At 33.8% G+C, this 20,672-nt stretch overlaps 1 long non-coding RNA gene across 1 annotated transcript; it reads left to right on the top strand.

The window, feature by feature from the left end:
* The first annotated feature begins 552 nt into the window (after positions 1 to 552).
* LOC104225862 (uncharacterized) lies at positions 553 to 1,873 on the top strand. The gene is made up of 2 exons (XR_710686.2): positions 553 to 1,039; positions 1,439 to 1,873. It is a non-coding gene; the product is annotated as an uncharacterized lncRNA (long non-coding RNA).
* The last annotated feature ends 18,799 nt before the right edge of the window (positions 1,874 to 20,672 follow it).

Below are 20,672 nucleotides of genomic sequence, written 5' to 3'. Positions count from 1 at the left end.
TGTATTATTTTGGGTATTAATGTACCAGATACAAGTTAGATACAATTGTGATAGAGGTATGATACATTTGTGTTTTAGGCATTGATGTATCTGATACAATTCAACTACAATTATGATACATTTATCATACAATTTATGAATTATTTTTAATAATATAAAGCTGTAGGCAATGGTGAAGAAAGAAGATGAAGATTCTGGAGGTAGATTAATGGATTTTGATTTTTTTTTTAAAAAGGAGAGAGAAGAGGAGAAGGGAAAAAGAGAGGAAATGATGTAATTGAATCCCTTAATTGAAGGCACTAATAATGAGGTGGGAGCCTTTAAGAAGTAATGTATACAAGTTGTAAAAAACCTAGATATTTATTAAAAACTGCAAAACATAGAGAATATAGGTAAATAAATTTCTAGTATAGTATAGCTAGGTAAAAATCTCTTAATTTTTTCCTTGTAGTATTTTGGTTATTATGTTCGGCCCATTTGTTTTGGCCCAAGTATTTTCCTTCTTTATTTAGCTAATAAAACGATATTGGAAAGATCATGGAATATAGAAAACCTAACTTCTATCCCAATTTTCTCTTCTCTTCTCTTCTCTCTCTTTCTCTTCTTTGCAGCTATTTCACAATTTGAGCTCACTCACACCTAAAAGTTATGACAGATTCAAGTATGATATTTTTTCCTTTTTCTTTGAGTTCTCTTGTTAGAATTTTTGGCTCTAACACTTTCATATGGTAGTCACCTATGGCACTGTTGCTAGCTTTCCACAATAATGAAATAGTCTTCTCCAGTAATTTTGTCTTTAGCCTCTTTGTTATTTAATACCAATATTTGGCTCTCAGGTGCGTCATCATTAAACACATGATTTTATCGAGTTTAAATCTATATATGAATCTATATAAAGTTGGGAATGAGAAAGGTGATGTCTCTCACTTAAGTGAAAATCGCCCAATGCATCAGCCGCAGCCACAGCACTTGCGAGGTTGCCCATTCCAGCACTACCAGCTTCAGCAAGTGCCGTGGCACTTCCGTGTGCCTAGCATTGGTATTTATCTTTTCTGTCAGATTTTTGGCTTTTTTTCTTATTTTGCTCTTAAAATATTGCTGAAAAATGAAATCTAAATTAAAAGGTTTTACTGTTTCTGCATTCATTGCTCAATTAAAAAGGGAAAGACGTGCTGAAAAATGAAAAGTTAAAAAGTTAATTGTTTCTGCATTCATTGCTCAATTAAAAGGGGAAAGACGTTTAAGACAATGAAGTCTTTCCATTTTCAAAACCTTTAATTTTCTATTTTCAAAATCTTTTTGCATTTAATGGAGGTCTTCATTTTAAATTGAAGAGCTATCATCGCAGTGTTTTCCATACCAAACAGAATTTGTCTGCAATTGTAACTAAATTCTGAGAGAATTGGCTTCAACTTTTTCCTTGCCACCATTTTTGTAGTGAGAAAAGGAAATCGAGAGAGAGAGAGAGAGAGAGCGCATTAGCAAGAACAATGAGTCGAACTCGTAACTTAGTTGCGCCAAATAACTCAGAATGAGACGTCAGAGTACGAGTACAAAGATGCAGCGGATCAAGTCTATTTTGTATCAATCTGATACGTATTGTCTTCGAATAGTCCAAGAAGAGAGTTCATCCATTTTTTCTTTTTAAACTTGGCATCGCACTTCCTTTCTGTGCCTATTTTCCCCAGTAAATTTTTTTTATACTTTTTTACTTTGAGTTGTATATTTTTTTAATGTTTAGTCAATTTTATTTGGGCGTTCGTTTGTAATTTATTTTCTCGCTTTAGTAAAGTATGTTTGGGACTGAGATGTATTTGTAGGTGTTGTTGCATTGAGCACGACACGTTTGCTATAAGGAGAGCTTCATATTATCTAGCGTTGCCATCTCGACAACATTTTTTTTTTGGGTTTATGCTACATAGAAATGAGCTTGTGCCTTCAAATAAAGCTTCAAATGATGAGCAATGGAAGCTCGAGATTATTATCGGGTTAGACGATTACGGATGTGTCTGCCCATCTTGGTCTTTTTTGTTTATTCTTTCTGATGTGTTTTGTAGATTAGTTTTTGCATACATATACAAGAAATTTTTAAGTCCTGCTATGTCAATTACATTTAAGAAAATATTATTTCTATATCTTTTAAATGATCGCACGAAGCGCGAACAAATTCACTAGTTAATAATAATTGGGAACGATAACTTGAATATTAGCAACCATTTTATACCTCACAAACTTCTCTTGTTGCATTTCTTTGATGATGTTTAGTAAAGTAGCAGTGTCCATCGGTGTCTATGAGAGGGCAATTGTACAAAAATATAGGTTAACCATTATCATTGTAGGCTCTACATAGATCAGTTTGGAGGAATAGAATTCGTGTTTGATCTTTTTGTTCTAATTCCAGGAGAAAGCTAATTGCTCAATACGAGCACTTTTATTCCTTTAATTATTGGTAAAATTTTGATTTTGGTCCCTGTGATATATAACTCATTACAGTTTACCTTCAGTTAATTAAAATGTGTATTTTTGGTCCATTTATGTAAGAAATTTGTTGTACTTGAGCAATTTTTAGAGCTATCACACACTCAAATATGGAGTAATAATACACTCTTAATGTAATACAAGTATAATTGAATGGTGCAATGGCTAATAATTCTGTATGTTTGTGAGTATTCATGATCAAAGGGATACAAAATACAGAAATCAATTAATTGAAGGTTAAATGTGCTTCATCGGATATTACAATGACTAAAATCCGAATTTACTTGTTACTGAGGACCAAAAGTGCTATTAAGCACTCATTCCTCTTTGAGATATTCGATCTTTAAAGTTCAAAAGAAAATTAATTGGAGAAGAAATCATCCGATTTGATATTAATCTTTACTTTAGAAGTTTAAATGAAATAGAATTATTTAAGACATTCTCTTTGTTCTCAAATATGATTTACTGAGGTACTCGTCTAATCTTCCTTTACACTTCGTGTTTTCCTGTTAATAAATTTCATTATTGGAAAAAAAAAGTTAGGATAAGAGGCTGAATGAATAACTTAAATATCTAATACTATTTTTACAATTTATAACTACGACAGAAAGCTCATCCTTTTCACCAAATTTTGTTCAAACTAATCTAGCATGAAAGACCCTCTAATTTGACTTTCAGATTTAATAAGAAAAATAAAAAACAACAAAAGTTTAAATCTGTTGTGTTAGGACTATAAAGTTGCTTATGATTATTTAATTAGACGGCTATCAAAGAATCAATTTTATATAAGCCTTATCATTTTTTTCTTCTACTTACAATTCTCTCTTTTCCCCTTTTTTAATATTACGGGTATCCATGTCAGTACGTACTGGAATACCTGAACTACTTTATCTTGTATCAGTTGCCTCTCCTAGCATAATGATCGAACAACTTTACCAACTAAACTTTAGATAAATGAGATAAAATTACCTAATATTTCTTATCTTTATCTTAGTCTAGACTCTAATTTTTTATAATTTTTATTGAATTTATAAACTATTAAGTCATATTTTTTAATTTCGCTGTGCAATTATCTCGAAAACTCAAAGTAGTGTTTCACTTTGATAACTACTCCATTTATAGTGGCCTCTAGAATGTCTTTGTTAGGTTTAGAATTTTAATAATGATCAATAATTAAAATCCTTGACTAATGCCATTCCACGTTGTGTGCAGATTTGCGACGGGTCTGATGAATGCAAGAAAGGAAAGAAAATCATCTAAGCATATCAGAGAGAGCCAACAACTATGTTATTCAAACTCCTTGTCAAATGGATACCAAGATGGTTGAAGAATCAATCAAACAAGCAACAAGGAAGGAAAGAGAATTAACCAAACAAGCAAAAGATTCTCGAGCATACAAGGAAGGAAAGAGAAACAATCAAGAGAAATCTGCGGAAGTTCTTAATAGAAGTTAATTGGAAAGATGAAGGAGCTAAACTTCAAACTGAAAATGAATCTGGCCATACCTCTTAAGCTAGAATCATGAGACTACTCTTGGGTCCTACTCTTAAAAGATTATGCCTTACAAGGAAAAGACCTTCAATCAATGATATTTTGCAATCCCAGGAAAGAGAAATCAGAAGTCTCATCGAGCACTATTAAAGAAGAAGTGGAAGGAAAAGGAAGTTAACGCAACTTAACACCAGTTTCTATACCTTTCTATTTCTTAGTACAGTATTCTTGAGTTTATAAGTGTCACAAAAGATAGGAAGAGTTAGAAAATAAAATAAGAGTTGTGTCAAAGTTAGACAAACACTGTTGCTGAATATCGTTGGTGGTGAACGTACTAAAATCACTACTATTGTAACGACTTATTTAAGATCTAAGAGAACCTTTGTGACTCAAGAAAACTGTATGTAGGTATCACACCGGTACTAAACCAGTACAAAATTCATGTGCCTCCTTTAATTTTTATTTTGCATAACTTACTTCTACTGCAAATCGAACCTATTGTGAAGTTTAGTCGACTAATTCTTTTCTTAGTCAACTAAGTTTTAAAATCAGTTACAATTCATCCCTCCCGCTCCTCTTGTACTTTCAATAGATATCAAAGCAAGGACTCACAAGTATTGCCTAACAGCAAGTGAGAAAAATATCATGGCGTCAAACACAGTCGTTGGAGCATTATTCTAGGAAGGAACCTCTCAGGTACAACCACCTTAATTCAATGGCCAACACTTCTCACATTAGAAAGTGCGTATGAAAGACTACACTATGTGATATGACATTAAAGAGTGGTGTGTGATCAAAAAGGAAAATCTTTCGTTTCTACCAAGGAAAGACAAAGACGGTGAGATCATAGTATCATCTTATCCTCTTGACTTAGATGAGTACACTGAAGAACAAGCAGTTTTCATCCAAGTGAATGCCAAGGCAAAAAAGTCTCCTGTATAACGCCATAAGCGGAGAAGAGCATGAAAAGATATCAAGTTGTGTAACTACAAAAAAATGTGGGACAAATTAGAAGTCACATATGAAGGAACAAACAAAGTAAAAGAAATCATGATCAATCTCCTAGTTCGTGACTATGAATTGTTTCAAATGAAAGATGGAGAATCCGTGGAAGAAATGTTCTCTCGGTTCAGCAAAATCCTTGGAGACTTAAAATCCTTTGGTAGACCCATTCAAAGTAGAGAACATGTCAGAAAAACTCTACGAAGTCTACCCACTATTTAGCAACCCAAAGTCATTGCTCTAGAATGTCAGGACCTTGACAAGATGTCATATGATGAACTTAGAGGTGATCTAATTGCCTTAGAAAAAATACATTTGGACAGATAAGTACAACAATAAAAAAATAAGACAGTTGCATTTAAAGCAACCGTGGCTGAATCAGAAAATGAAGAAGAAGAAGAAGAAGAAAAAGAAAAAGAAGGAGGAGAACAAGATGAAAATATAGTTATGCTCTCTAAAGTTGTAACAAGCATGATGAGAAAAAACATAAACGGCAAAAGAGGTAAACCAAATTTCAGAAAGAGAAAGATGAGTAATGAGAATGACAAAAATGATGGAAGATGCTATGACTGTGGAAAACATGGACAAATGCCCTGAGCTGAAAAAGAAACTAAGTAAAAATTTCTAGAAGAAGAAGTCTTTTAGAGCATGGGGTAGTGAAAAAGAATCTGATCATGAGGAAATAGCTAATATGTGCTTTATGGACATCAAAGAAAATAGTGATGAAGATTCATGCGAGCTTGGTCTCATGGCAGACGAAGGAACAAGTGAGGTATGTTTACCTATATGTCCAAAATATAATGAAATTCAAGAATTTATTGATATTACTCTTGCAGACATTGAGAAAGTTATAAATGAACTTCGAAAGATTCAAAGAGAAAAGAAAGACTGGGCACTAAAATTAGAAGTATGTAAAATTGAAAGAGACATGCTTCAAGATGAAGTTAATGAACTTCAACTTCAACTGAATGGATTGCGAAAATCCACCAGTCACAGTTCCACCAAATTAAACCAGTAAATATCCCGTAATTTCACATCTAGGACAAGAAATTGCTTTGCATGCATTTATTGTGGCAAAGATGGTCACAACACTAACCATTGCAGGTTTAGAAAAAGCATCTGTAAGTTCTAATAACCCCTCTTGCTTTCATTGTGGAAAACCTGGTCATACATCTAACCATTGCAGGTATAAGAACAACAAAAGATAGGTTTGGTGACCTAAGGCCTCGAGCCAGGCTAATAGTCAGAATACTAACCATCCAGGACCCAAGCAGGCTTGGGTACCTAAAAATAAGTACTATGTTTTTGCAGGAACACCGCAAAAAGAATTAAAAAGGGAAATGATATCTTGATAGCGTGTGTTCCAGACACATGACAAGTGACAAACAATTATTTAAAATTATCACTAAGCTAGATGGTGTATCAGTCACTTTTGGAGACAAATCAAAAGCAAATGTAATTGGAGTTAGAAGAGTCCCTTAGCTCATCATATGATGTAGACGAAGTATACCTGGTAGATGAGTGTCACGACCCGGATTTCCCACCATCGGGTGTCGTGATGGCGCCTACTATCGGATCTAGGCAAGCCAAATATATAAAACATTTTTCCTGCTTTCTTCTAAACAATATAATAAATGAGACAAAAATTTAAGCGAAAGACTTTAAATCTAAAGCAACTGAGAACCAAAAGTGCGGAAGTTTGAACCAAAATGCTACCCAGAGTCTGGTGTCACTAGCTCACGGACTACTACAGAATACTACAATCAATGTCTGAAAGGAAAATACATCATGTTTGTCTAATACAAGATAAACAAACGAAAAACATGGAAAGGGACTTCGGACTGCGAACGTCAGCTAGTCTACCTCGAGAGTCCCTGGACTGAAGATAGCTCCCAGAAATCCTACTGCTGCGGTCCGTAAGCTGCTCCCTGATCTATGCACAAAAAAATGCACAAAGTGTAGCATCAGCACAACCGACCCCATGTGCCGGTAAGTGCCTGGCCTAACCCCGGCGAAGTAGTGACGAGGCTAGATAGTACCTACCACAATTAACCTGTACAGATATATATACAACAAGTGCAAGAAAACAATAACAAGATAATACAAAATAAAACTGGGAGGGGACATGCTATCGGGGAGTAACAGATAAAAATGAAATATCGGAAATAAACAGAAGAAACTCCGGTTTCCATGATATATATATATATATAGTGGACGGCGTGCCACACGATCCCATAATATCATATATAAGTGGACGGCGTGCCATACGATCCCATAATATAGTATATAAGTGGACGGCGTACCACACGATCCCATAATATCATATATAAGTGGATGGCGTGCCACACGATCCCATAATATAGTATATAAGTGGACGGCGTGCCACACGATCCCATAATATCATATATAAGTGGACGGCGTGCCACACGATCCCATAATATAGTATATAAGTGGACGGCGTGCCACACGATCCCATAATATAGTATATAAGTGGACGGCGTGCCACACGATCCCATAATATCATATATAAGTGGACGGCGTGCCACACGATCCCATAATATAGTATATAAGTGGACGGCATGCCACACGATCCCATAATATCATATATAAGTGGACGGCGTGCCACACGATCCCATAATATAGTATATAAGTGGACGGCGTGCCACACGATCCCATAATATCATATATAAGTGGATGGCGTGCCACACGATCCCATAATATAGTTCATAATATCTGACTTCATATAGTAGACCCTTTCAGGGGAGAATAACAACTCAATACCTTTAACCCGGCAAGGGTACAACTAACAGCCCAAAATATCCCGACGAGGGAGAATATATATATCAGTCTACACATCCCGGCAAGGGAGTATTCACATCACATTCTCCTTTTAAATCATTCTTCCTCAACCGTTCACATTATATGAAACTTATCAAATAAACGAGGAGCTTGTGTCACATTATTCGAATTAAAAGCAATCAAGACTCACAGTCATGCTAGACTCCGGTGCATAGGTAACTGTCACCATGCCTATACACCGTACTCCACATTAGCAAGTAGCAAATATCATCCTAATCTTATTCCCTCAAGTCAAAGTTAGAACAAACACTTACCTCGAATGCTCCAAACTCAACTCACGCTTCTAGTATAGCTTTACCTCTTGATTTCACCACCAATCCGCTCTAATCTAGTCATAAGTTACTTAATCACATTAATAATTACTAAATGAATCACTCCCCATGCATGAAAAATAAATTTTACAAGGTTTTTCCCAAAATGGTCAAAAATACCCCCGGACCCACGTGGTCGAAACTCGAGGTTCGGACCAAAACCCGGTTACCCATTCCCCCACGAGTCCAAATATATGATTTGTTTTGAAATCGGACCTCAAATTGAGGTCCAACTCCTCAATTTGTAGAAAACCTAGGTTCTACCCAAACACCCAATTTCACCCCTGAAAATCCTTGATTTGAAGTTGAAATTATGTTAAAAGATGTTAAGGAATAAAGAAATTAAGTTAGAAATCACTTACCAATCGTTTTGGAGAAGAAAAGTTGTTTGGAAAATCGCCTATTAGGTTTTGTGTTTTTGAAAAGTGAAAAATGACTGAGATTTTCCGAACTTGTATACCTTTCTGAGGACCTGGCGCGGACCACACAAAAATGTGTTGCGGCCACGCCGAGTGGGAGAAAATTGGGGCTTCTCTGAACCCTTCCAGTGCGGACCGCACTATTTTGGTGCGTTAACCTGAAACCCTAGCCCTCAGACTCAGCCACGGGGACCGCACAGAAAGGCATCGCGGCCGCGCGGCTCCAACGCGGACCGCGCGGAAATGACCGCGGCCGCGCTGGTGTCTGCAACACCTGAACCTGCATTTTCTTAAGTCCAAGACCTCCCGGGCCCCATTCAAAACTCTCCCGAGCCCTCAGGGCTCCAAACCAAACATGCACACAACCTTAAAAACATCTTACGGACTTACTCGTGCGATCAAATTGCCAAAATAACATCATACATAGGATCAAGCCTCAAACACATGATTTTCTTTCTTCAACTTTCATAACTCAAATTCTCCATTTTTAGTCCGAAACACGTCATATGACGTCCGTTTTTAGCCAAACTTTACAGATAGTGCTTAACACATATTTAAGACTTGTACCGGGCGTCGAAACCAAAATACGAGCCCGATACCTATATTTTCTAACTCCTTTTCATTTCAAATTTTCATATCAAATTTCAGAAAAACAATTTCTTTCAGAAATTCATTTCTCGGGCTTGGGACCTTAGAATTTGATTCCGGGCACACGCCCAAGTCCCATATTTTTCTACGGACCCTCCGGGACCGTCAAATCACAGGTCCGGGTCCGTTTACCCAAAATATTGACCGAAGTCAATATTATGCATATTAATATCGAAATTCATCAAATTTTTTACATAATTCACATATTCTAACATAAAAACTTTCCGGCTACGCGCCCGAACTGTGCACGCCAATCGAGGTAACTAAAAGCGAGGTTTTCAAGGCCTCAAAAGCGCGGAACAAGGAAGAACTACGGTGATGACCCTTCGGGTCGTCACAATGAGCTTGGCTACAATCTACTTAGTATCAGTCAACTATGTGACAATGACTATGAGATTCGTTTTAAAAAGCATGATTGGTTCATTGAAAATAAATCAGGTAAAATCATTCTATTAGAAATAGAGATAGGAATGTCTACTCTCTCAGTAACATAGAGAGTCTAGGAAATCAAACCTGTCTAGCTTCTACGATTGATGATCCCTAGGTATGGCATAGAAAACTTGGTCATGTCAGCATGCATAGTATTCAAATCTTTTCAAACGTGATCTTGTCATGGTCTTCCAAAAACTAGATTTTTCAAAACTAGGTCCTCTTTTAAAGTTAAAAACATAGTCTCTACTACAAAACTTCTTCAACTTTTGCATATGGACCTCTTTGGTCCAACCAGAATTGCTAGCATTGGCGGCAGAAAATATGCTTTTGTTATAGTAGATGATTTTTCTCGATTGTCTGGGTTATTTTTCTGAGTCATAAAGATGAAGCATTGAGGAATTTTGAAGTCTTCTGCAAGAAGGTACAACGGGAAAAGGGATAGTGATCACGGAGGAGAATTTGAAAGCAAAGCATTCAAAAATTACTGCAATAATCAAGGGATTTCTCACAATTTCTCTTCCAATAGATCACCTCAACAATATGGAGTGGTAGAATGCAAAAATAGAACCTTGCAAGATATGGCAAGAACTATGATTGTGAAAAACTCCCTTTCACACTACTTCTGGGCAGAAGCTGTAAGCACTGCATGTCACATCATTAACAGATGCGTGATTCAAACTATTCTCAAAAAGACTCCATATGAGCGGTGGAAAGGTAAAAGACCCAACATCAATTATTTTTATCTATTTGGCTGCAAATGCTTTATCCAGAATAACGGAAAAGACAACCTTGGTACGTTTGACCAAAAAAACGATAAAGGTATTTTTCTGGGATTGTCTCCCTCAAGTAGAGCATATAGAATTTTTAATAAACATACTTTATCTATTGAAGAATTCATACATGTTGTATTTGTGGACACTAACCCCTGCTCAAGGAATGAAAAACTTTCTGAAGATGAGAAAATTTTCATAGTTCCAATGTTTGTAAATACAGGTGAGAACACTCGTGATGAGGTGACTAATCAGCAACATCGGTCGACCGATAATCACATACAAAACCAGGAGTCTCCTACAACTGAACAATCAAGTCCCACCGAAAAGGAGTCATCATCAGTTTTTCCAAGTGAATGGAAAAGTGAGCTAGGATATCCACATAAATACATCATTGGAAATCCTCAGGAAGGCATGAAAACAAGAAGATCGCTAAAGCAGACATCAAATATTTCCCTCATATCTCAATTTGAACCAAAAAAGGTAGATGAGGCTCTTGGGAACGATAGATGGATAACTGCAATGCAGGAGGAGCTTGATCAATTTGAGAAGAACAAAGTATGGGAACTCATCCCAAAACCTCTGAATGCATCCACTATTGGAACAAAATGGGTTTACAGAAATAAGCTGAATAAGTATGGAAAAATGGTACTAAATAAAGCTAGATCGGTTGCTCAAGATTATTCAAGAACAAGAAGGAATTGACTACGAGGAAACCTTCGCTCATGTTGCCAGGTTAGAATCTATTCGTAATTTATTAGCTTATGTTGCTCACAAGTGTTTTAGACTGTTCCAGATGGATGTAAAAAGTGGCTTCTTAAACAGTTTTATCTCTAAGGAAGCGTTCATTGAGCAATCCAGAGGTTTGTAAATGAATCATTTCCAAATCATGTCTACAAGTTATCCAAAGCCTTGTAAGGATTAAAACAAGCTCCTAGAGCTTGGTATGAAAGGCTAAGTTCATTTCTAGTCAAACATGGGTTTGATAGAGGTAATATTGATACCACTCTCTTTATCAAGTGATCACCTGAAGGTAATTTAATTGTGCAAATCTATGTGAATGATATTATTTTTTTGGAAGTACTAACCCAATTTTATGCAAGGATTTTCAAACATCATGAAAAGGGAATTTAGAATGAGTATGATGGGAGAATTAACTTTCTTCCTTGAGCTATAAATCAAGCAATTACAAAAAGGGAATTTTAATAGTCAGACAAAGTAAACAAAAGAGCTTATTAAGAAGTTTGGTATGTCTAATGCTAAGGCTATAGGGACTCCCAAGAGTCCATCAACCACCCTTGATAAAGATAAAGATGGTAAGAGTGTTGATGAAATAAAGTATTGAGGTATGATTGGATTTGTACTCTATCTTACACCTAGTCGACTTGATATTATGTGTAGTGTTTGAAAATGTGCAAGATATCAGTTAGCCCCCAAAGAATCCCACTTGACTGTATTTAAACGTAGTATCAGATATCTGATAGGGACAGTTGACTGGACTATAGTACGAAAGCTTAAATATCTTTGAGCTCAAAGGTTTTTCAGTTGAAGATTTTGCAAGTGATAAAATTGACATGAAAAACACAAGTGGAAGGTGCCAATTACTTGGAAAATATCTTATATCTTGGCACAACAAGAAATAAAGTTGTGTTACCTTATCTACTACTGAAGCAGAATATCTGGTTATAGGTAACTGTTGTACACAAGTCCTATGGATTATGCATCAAATGTTAGACTATGATTTACGTCTTAATTGTGTTCCAATTATGCGTGACAACACTAGTGCTATTTGCCTTTCAAAAAAATTTGTGCATCATTCTAGAGCTAAGCACATTGAAATCAAGCATCATTTTATATGTGATCGTATTGCAAAAGATGACATGCATTATGTTAGAACTTGTTAATACTGAAAATCAGTTAGCAGATATTTTCACAAAACCGCTACTTAAAGAGAGATTTTGTTTTCTTCGTGATAAAATTGGTATTTGCTTAATTTTCGTTTAATTTCTCTATGTTTTCCTATTTTAGAAAATATTCTATAAGTATTCTTCATGATTTTTGCCTAAAATATCTCTAAATATTTTTGATTACTCTATATGTGCATTAATTATCTGGTTGGCGGCAGGTTTGCAGAAGGAAACTTTTCAATTTCCTTTCACACGTCTCTCCAGAATTGAGACGTTTATTCATCATCACTCACCCTCTTTTTAACCTCCTATTCTCGTTCATATCTCCCACTATCACAAAGAAAACCTCTCTTTGCTCTCTCTTTTTCATGGCCAATATCAAACCCTTTCCATCTTCCTCCATGCCTAGAAGAAGCCATCGCTTTAAGAAAAACCCCTCAAACTGATGATATGATGGATGTTGAGTCGTCAAAAAGTACAGAGGGCTGGAAAATATCCAATGGGGTCCATCCCCAAATAGTCATCTCAAAAGAGAGGAAAAACAGAGCATAGAATTTGGGCCCGAAGACAAGATGAACTTCTATGGTACCGATTAGAAAGCTAAATTTGTTGTCTACAAAGGGAAGTCGATTGTCTATGGTCGCACTATAAGTTTGAAATCTATGAATAACTCCCATTTTGATGTTATCTCTGTGTTTGAAACTCAAAACTTCTCTCCCTATTTGCAACTGGTTGTGACACTGTCTATGAAGAGCATGTGCGTCTGTTTTATGCTAATTAGTCTGTGAATGACAAAAATGACGTAGAATCCATGGTTTTGGGAACTCACATTATTCTTGATTCTTATTAGTTTGAAAAGATCTTTGCAACTATGTTTGTTATGTATAGTTTCTTTATGCAACATTCTTAGCCTGATAGTTTTGAAGTGTCATTTGAAGAAGCACAAAGTGTTTTGTCTAAACGCCCCCCCCCCCCGATATTAGTCCCAAAACTCTGAAATTTGAGCACTATGTACTAGCCCACATTATTACATGGGTATGTCAGTACATGCTTGAAAGCATCAAGGATGTCTCCTCTTCTGCTAATAGCTTGCCTTATGGTTTACTAATCTCTCATATTGTTCAAGTTATGAAAGTAAATTTGTCTCCCTATGCCCCCAAGACAATCTCCAGTACATATAACAAGACTGCCTTTGCTATGATGGGGTACACTCTAGTTAAGGGAACTTGGTTCAAGAAGGACAAAGCACTAGAATCCACTCTTCAACAGGGCACTGGGGGATTAAATTTAAAACAAGCAAATCCTCTTCCTCAGACCAGCTGCTACTGATGTAGCAAAATATTACAGGTATCAAGGAATTACTAACTTCTATGCTAGAACAGGTGGACAAGATCAGGGAAGTGACAAAGAAAACTAGAGCCGATGTGACCAGATTAAGGATCACCCTTCAAGCCACAAAGAGGCAAGGGATCAGGGGTATGCAGGATATCACTGAGAAATTGACCAAAGTTACCAAGGAGATTGATGCCTCTTGTGATAATTTTTGCACCAAAGTGATCAACACTTTAAAGTATTTCCTTGGGACGAACTAAGTGTCTGGGTTGTTTAACAATCTTTTCTTTATTTTTTTTTGTTTGATAAAACTTTTTTTCCTATGTTTGGATGGGTATACAGTCGACTATGCCCACTTTTGCTAGGTATAATTGTTAGATGTATATATTATGCATGCTTTAACTGCTATTATTAGCTATTGTCCTATATATCTCTTCTTGCTCTTTTTGATTGATGTCAAAAGAGGGAGAAGAAAAATAGTACAAAGATAGGGAGAGCATGCAAACAAGGGAACGAAGACAGGGGAGCGGAAGTACACACCTTGAAAGGAGAGTATCCCCTAAATTAGTCAAACTCTTTTTAGATTATTATCATCATAAAAAATAAGGAGATTGTTAGGTTTAGAATTTTAATAATGATCAATAATCAAAAGCCTTGACTAATGCCATTCCACTTTGTGTGCAGATTCGTGACGACTCTAATGAATGCAAGAAAAGAAAGAGAATCAATCAAACAAGCAAAAGATGCTCGAGCATACAAAGAAGGAGAAAGAACCAATCAAGAGAAATCTACGGAAGTTCTTACGAGAAGTTAACTGAAAAGATAAAGGAGCCAAATTTCAAACTGAGAATGAATCTGGTCATACCTCTTAAGCTAGATTCATGAGGCCACCCTTCGGTCCTACTCTTAGAAGATTATGCCTCACAAGGAAAAGACCTCCAATTAATGATCTTTCGCAATCCCAGAAAAGAGAAATCATAAGCCTCATCGAGCACTATTAATGAAGAAGTGGAAGGATAAGGAAGTTCACACAACTTAACACGAGTTTCTATTCCTTTTTATTTCTTTGTACAAACACTGTATTTTTGAGTTTATAAGTGTCACAAAAGATAGAAAGTGTTAGAAAACAAAACAAGAGGTGTGTCAAAGCTACACAAATACTATTGCTAAATATCGTTGGTGGTAAACATACTAAAATCACTACTGTTGTAACGACTTATTGAAGGTCTAAGAGAACCCTTGTGACCCAAGGGAACTGGATGTAGTAGGTACCACATCGGTATTGAACCAGCACAAAATTCCTATGAACTCCTTTAATTTTTATTTGGCATAACTTACTTCTGTTGCAAATCGAACCTGTTGTGAAGCTTAATCGACTAATTCCTCTCTTAGTCAACTAAGTTTTAAAATAGATTACAATTCACCACCTCTCGTACTCTCAGTCTCGCAGATCAAGGCAGTTGATTGCACAAGCTCCATGAGAAAGGGGTATTTTCCGGACACCAATGATTTTTAAAATGGAAAAAGTAAGATAAAGCTGAATTATAATTGGGTGCATGCTTATCTGCAACAGTACTCTTGACCAATTTGTATAGTCCTTTGCAATGCCATATAATTAATTTGATGGACCCTTCTAGTCATAATCTCAAATAATACTAGTTATATCATATTCTAATCCAAAAGTAAATATAGAAAATAAATTTATATAGTGGATGGCTGCTATTTTTTAGTAGAAACTTGGGAGATGGCTGTGGTTGCTTTCGCATCTTGTTTGGCCACCAACATTTGGACCCACAGAATCCTATTGCTCCTTCCTACTATTAATATTTCGTTTGACTCATTATATTTGTTTTTCTTTAAGGAACTTTGGTATTAATTTTGCCGCCGAGATTTTGTGGTTTTGTTCTTTGTTTAATAATTTATTTGCCAAAAATATTAAAGAGGGGAAATGATAGGAGAAAGAGAAAAACCATTCATTATATGAAGGTCGATCGGGGTCTTTCCGTTGAACAAGTCAACCGCAATATTTTCGTGATCTTCTTTCTTTTCTTTCTAGTTTAAGTGTCCGCGCGCGTGATTAAAACGCGTACCTCATTTGACAACAAATACTACATAACAAATTTGGACTTATAGCCTGTTCGGTCAAGCTTTTTTTGGGCCAAAAGTATTTTTGGCCAAAAACTGAGGTGTTTAGCCAAACTTTTGGAAGGAAAAAAGTGTTTTTGAGGAGAAGCAGAATCAGTTTTTGAGAAGCAGAAAAAAGTAACTTCTCTCCAAAAGCACTTTTCTAAGAAGCACTTTTGAAAAAAAAATACACTTAAAAGCAGTTTTCAAAAGCTTGGCCAAACACTAATTACTGATCAAAAATATTTTTCAAATTAATTAGTCAAATACAAACTACTTCTCACCAAAAGCACTTTTAAAAAAAGTACTTTTGAGAAAAGCACTTCTCAAAATAAGTTGATTTTAGAAGCTTGGCCAAACGGGCTATTAGTTACGAACTTCGTCATTAATCTGTTGCTAAATTGCTTGCCGTTAAATTTTATACCCCTTGTGTATGTGCTTTGCATGCGCATGTTATCGTCAATAGGTAAAAAATGTAGTATACAAGAAGAATAAATTGTTGTAAAGTATTATTTGATAAACTTTATCATTGGCGACTTTATGATAAAAACTCCTATTAGTAATTATTTGTATGATATTGTTTCGTATCTCTTTAATTAAAGTACTTTTGAATCGTGATACTAAATGGCATATTTATTTGAAAGAATTACAAGAAAATACACATGACTTTACCCCATAACAAAAATGGCCCATATTTTTAAGTTTTACCCTACCTAGCCCATATTGTACATATTTTGAATGCATTAGCAAATTCAAAATTTGTGTTCTTATAACCATTGCTTCTAAAAAATATGGAGTTAAATCTCACAACTATTGCTTTCACTCTCTCTTCTTCTTACATCTTCTACATATGCTTCAAGGGTTGTGTATTTTCTGCTTCTCCCCATGTTTGCAATATCAGAAAATTGAAGAGTAGAAGTCCACCATTGAAGGTCATTCAAAGCTTTGCTTTCGAAAATAGGATTTTTTGAATTTGTTAGTTGTTTGGATTGGGTGTTGTTCCAATTGATTGAATATATCAAAAGGAGTTCAAAATTTAAATTTGAAGTGATTTGGAGTAGATTTGAGAAAGATTTGAGTTAAAGTTCAGAAAAAATGCAAGGTAGAAGACGAAGTCAGTTTTTTGTCTAATTATGTATAATCTTGTATAATAGTGTATATGAGTATATAAACACATCTTATACACTATTATACACTTTTATATACCTTTATACAAGCATCTGTAGACAAACTTCTTCCACGATTTTCAGTTGCAATTCTTGTTCAAAACTAGTCCAAACCTCCATTAAATGACTTCAAATTTTATATACAACCTGCTTATACTATTTCTAACAAGTCTAAATAACACCAACTCTAAATTTCTCACAAAATCAAATTCGAAATTTAAACTCACATATTTTAGCTTGTTAAAAATCTAATTTTCACTACTCAAATGGATTTGGTTTGTTGAACTAATATTTGAGTCGCAGTTACTGATTCAAAAATTAACTTAAAAGCTTGAGCAATCTTTTTTAAAAATTAAATAGCAATTTCGAAAATTTATTGGAGTTGAATGTTGGGTATTAGCCTATTACTTGTGAGCTAGTTGGTTGTAAATTGAAATATGGGCTATAAAGTTGAAAAGTAGGGAACCCAGTTGTTCATATGTAAAATTTTCCCTATTTATTTAAACTTATATTTTCAGCACACTTCTTACCAAAATAGCCTATATATTTTTGTATAAAATTATACTAATTTAATGTCTAAGAAAATAACAAATGACTTTTTTGTCATTGTGGAATCTTTTAGTGAGTAATTTCAATCAACATTTCTAAGGACCTTATCATTTTTACTTTTTATATTATTTGTTGTGCATTGAATTATAATATGTATTATGTAGAAAAATATAAAATAAATTAGTTAGATTGGTTTTATTTCTAAAACTTTTGTAAACGAATTGTATTAAACTTTATCACTGACAACTTTATAGTAAAAACTCATTTTATTAATTATTTGCATGATATTGTTTCGTATCTTCTTAATTAAAGATACGTTTGAATCGTGACACTAAATAACATATTTGTTTAGACTTCTATTTCTAGCATATTCTTACCAAAATAGCCTATATATTTTTTGTATAAGATTATACTTATTTAATATTTAAGAAAATAGAAAATGACTTTTTCGTCGACTATGAAATTTTTTAATGAATGATAATAAGTTAAATCAACATTTCTAAGGACCTTATGATTTTTATTTTTTATATTATTTATTTGTGCATTGAATCTTAAAAGTACGAAGGCCCTTAGCGAAATGTTGATTGAATTTTTTACCCTTCATTAAAAGACACCACAATAGACAAAATTGTCATTTACTATTTTCCTCAAATTATTGCCTAATTATTTTTATAATATTTCACCTAATAATTGCGCACAAATTTATTACAAGAACCTTATTCCCTTTGATTTCTTTCCAAATATGGCGACTTGAAGATGTCACTATATAAGCATATCTCCAAGTAAATTTGGAGAATTGAACACGTATAATTGTCCAATTTGTTTCATAGTTTGTTTTGATTTAATTTAGATTTAGCTTTTTATTTTTGCTTTATTCTTTGTAGCATATTTTCATGAATTAATATCTAATAATAATTTTGACTTTCAATTTAGAACTCCGCATAAGTTCTTCGCTAAAGTTCTTGCTTATGCTCTCCTTAATTTTATTGCAATCTATAGTGTCAATCGACCAGGTATGCTTTTATGTTCATTTAAAGTGCTGAGATTTTTTGCTTAATTATGATGTGGTGTCTCTTTTATTATTATTATTATTATTATTATTATTATTATTATAATAATAATAATAATAATAATAATAATAATAATAATAATAATAATAGTGCAATTTGCTTCTTCTAGCCCTTCTACAAAGTAAATTTATTCTTTTTCCTAAAATACAATTTTTTTCTTCTTGTATAGGATTATAATTTCTTACACAGTAATTGTCAAGTTCATTAATCCAATACTTAGCGACTTCCATGGGTTATTCGACATGCTAAAATTATGTAAAGTCGATACTTCTTTCGCTATTTGTAATATATGTCTGTTTATGCGTGTGTGATCTTCTATATATTTTTGAGATAGCAACCACATTAAAACCGCAAAAAATTTATAGGTTGTGAAACATAAATAGCTGAATTCTAAACAGTTAAAAATTTAACATAATATATGTTAATTTGCAACTTAGAATTGTTATATTTGATTTACAGAAAGGGTCTTGCTTATTTTTTTTTTAAATGGAATTAAATTGCACATGCGAATCTCCTAAAAAGATGGGTTAGTATAATGATGTATTGTTACCATGAGAGATAAAATTTCTTCCTAAATGGTAGTGTTTCTTTTATAAGGTAAAATATTAAAAAATATTTTGAGAAAAATAGTAAATAACAATTTTGTCAAGTGTCGCGCCAAACAATATAAGAGAGTAAATTATTGGAGACATCAAACAAAATATTTCAGGACCCTTTCTGTAAATTAAATATAACAATTCTAAGTTGCAAATTAGCACATATTATGTTAAATTTTTAACTATTTAGAGTTCAGCTATTTATGTTTCACAACCTATAAATTTTTTGCGGTTTTAATGTGGTTGCTATCTCAAAAATATATAGAAGATCACACATGCACAAACAGACATATATTACAAATAGCGAAAGAAGTATCAACTTTAGATAATTTTGGCATGTCGAATAACCCATGGAAGTCGCCAAGTATTGGATTAATGAACTTGACAATTACTGTGTAAGAAATTATAATCTTATACAAGAAGAAAAAAATTGTATTTTAGGAAAAAGAATAAATTTACTTTGTAGAAGGGCTAGAAGAAGCAAATTGCACTATTATTATTATTATTATTATTATTATTATTATTATTATTATTATTATTATTATTATTATTATTATTATTATTATTATTATTATAATTATTATTATTATAATAAAAGAGACACCACATCATAATTAAGCAAAAAATCTCAGCACTTTAAATGAACATAAAAGCATACCTGGTCGATTGACACTATAGATTGCAATAAAATCAAGGAGAGCATAAGCTAGAACTTTAGCGAAGAGTTTATGCGGAGTTCTAAATTAAAAGTCAAAATTATTATTAGATATTAATTCATGAAAATATACTACAAAGAATAAAGCAAAAATAAAAAGCTAAACCTAAATCAAATCAAAACAAACTATGAAACAAATTGGACAACTATAGGTTTTCAATTCTCCAAATTTACTTGGAGATATGCTTATATAGTGACTTCTTCAAGTCTCCATATTTGGAAAGAAATCAAAGGGAATAAGGTTTTTATAATAAATTTGTGCGTAATTATAGGTGAAATATTATAAAAATAATTAGGCAATAATTTGAGAAAAATAGTAAATGACAATTTTATCTATTGTGGTATCTTTTAATGAAGGGTAAAAAGTTCAATCAACATTTTGTTGTACTGCGGGTAGCGATCGATTGAACCAGTAAAATATTACTAGTATTTTCCTTCTTTCTCCTTGATAATTGATAATCGTAGTTAAATAATCCTCTCTTTACTCCTTATTTTGGCATTTTCCTATGGACAACTTTAGATGAGAAGGAGATGAAGGTCCAACCATCATCCTGAATACTTCAACCAATTGAAATTAGCAACTGAAGTGATTGAACTAGAAAACATATTTCTTGCTTGATTCAAAAATCTTGCAATGTAACGTACATCGTGGACCTTTTTATATTAGATGTCAAAGTAATGATCCATGGGTTTGAGTTCCACCTAACTACCAAAAAGAAAAACAGATAATATGGTCCATACGTGGATGAATATTACATAGGAATTTTTACACCCTATAGAAAATCTTAGTACCCTATTTATTT

This window comes from Nicotiana sylvestris, chromosome 7, assembly GCF_000393655.2.
Source record: "Nicotiana sylvestris chromosome 7, ASM39365v2, whole genome shotgun sequence".
NCBI classification, from domain to species: domain Eukaryota; kingdom Viridiplantae; phylum Streptophyta; class Magnoliopsida; order Solanales; family Solanaceae; genus Nicotiana; species Nicotiana sylvestris.
This window is presented reverse-complemented; position numbering and strand designations above follow the sequence as displayed.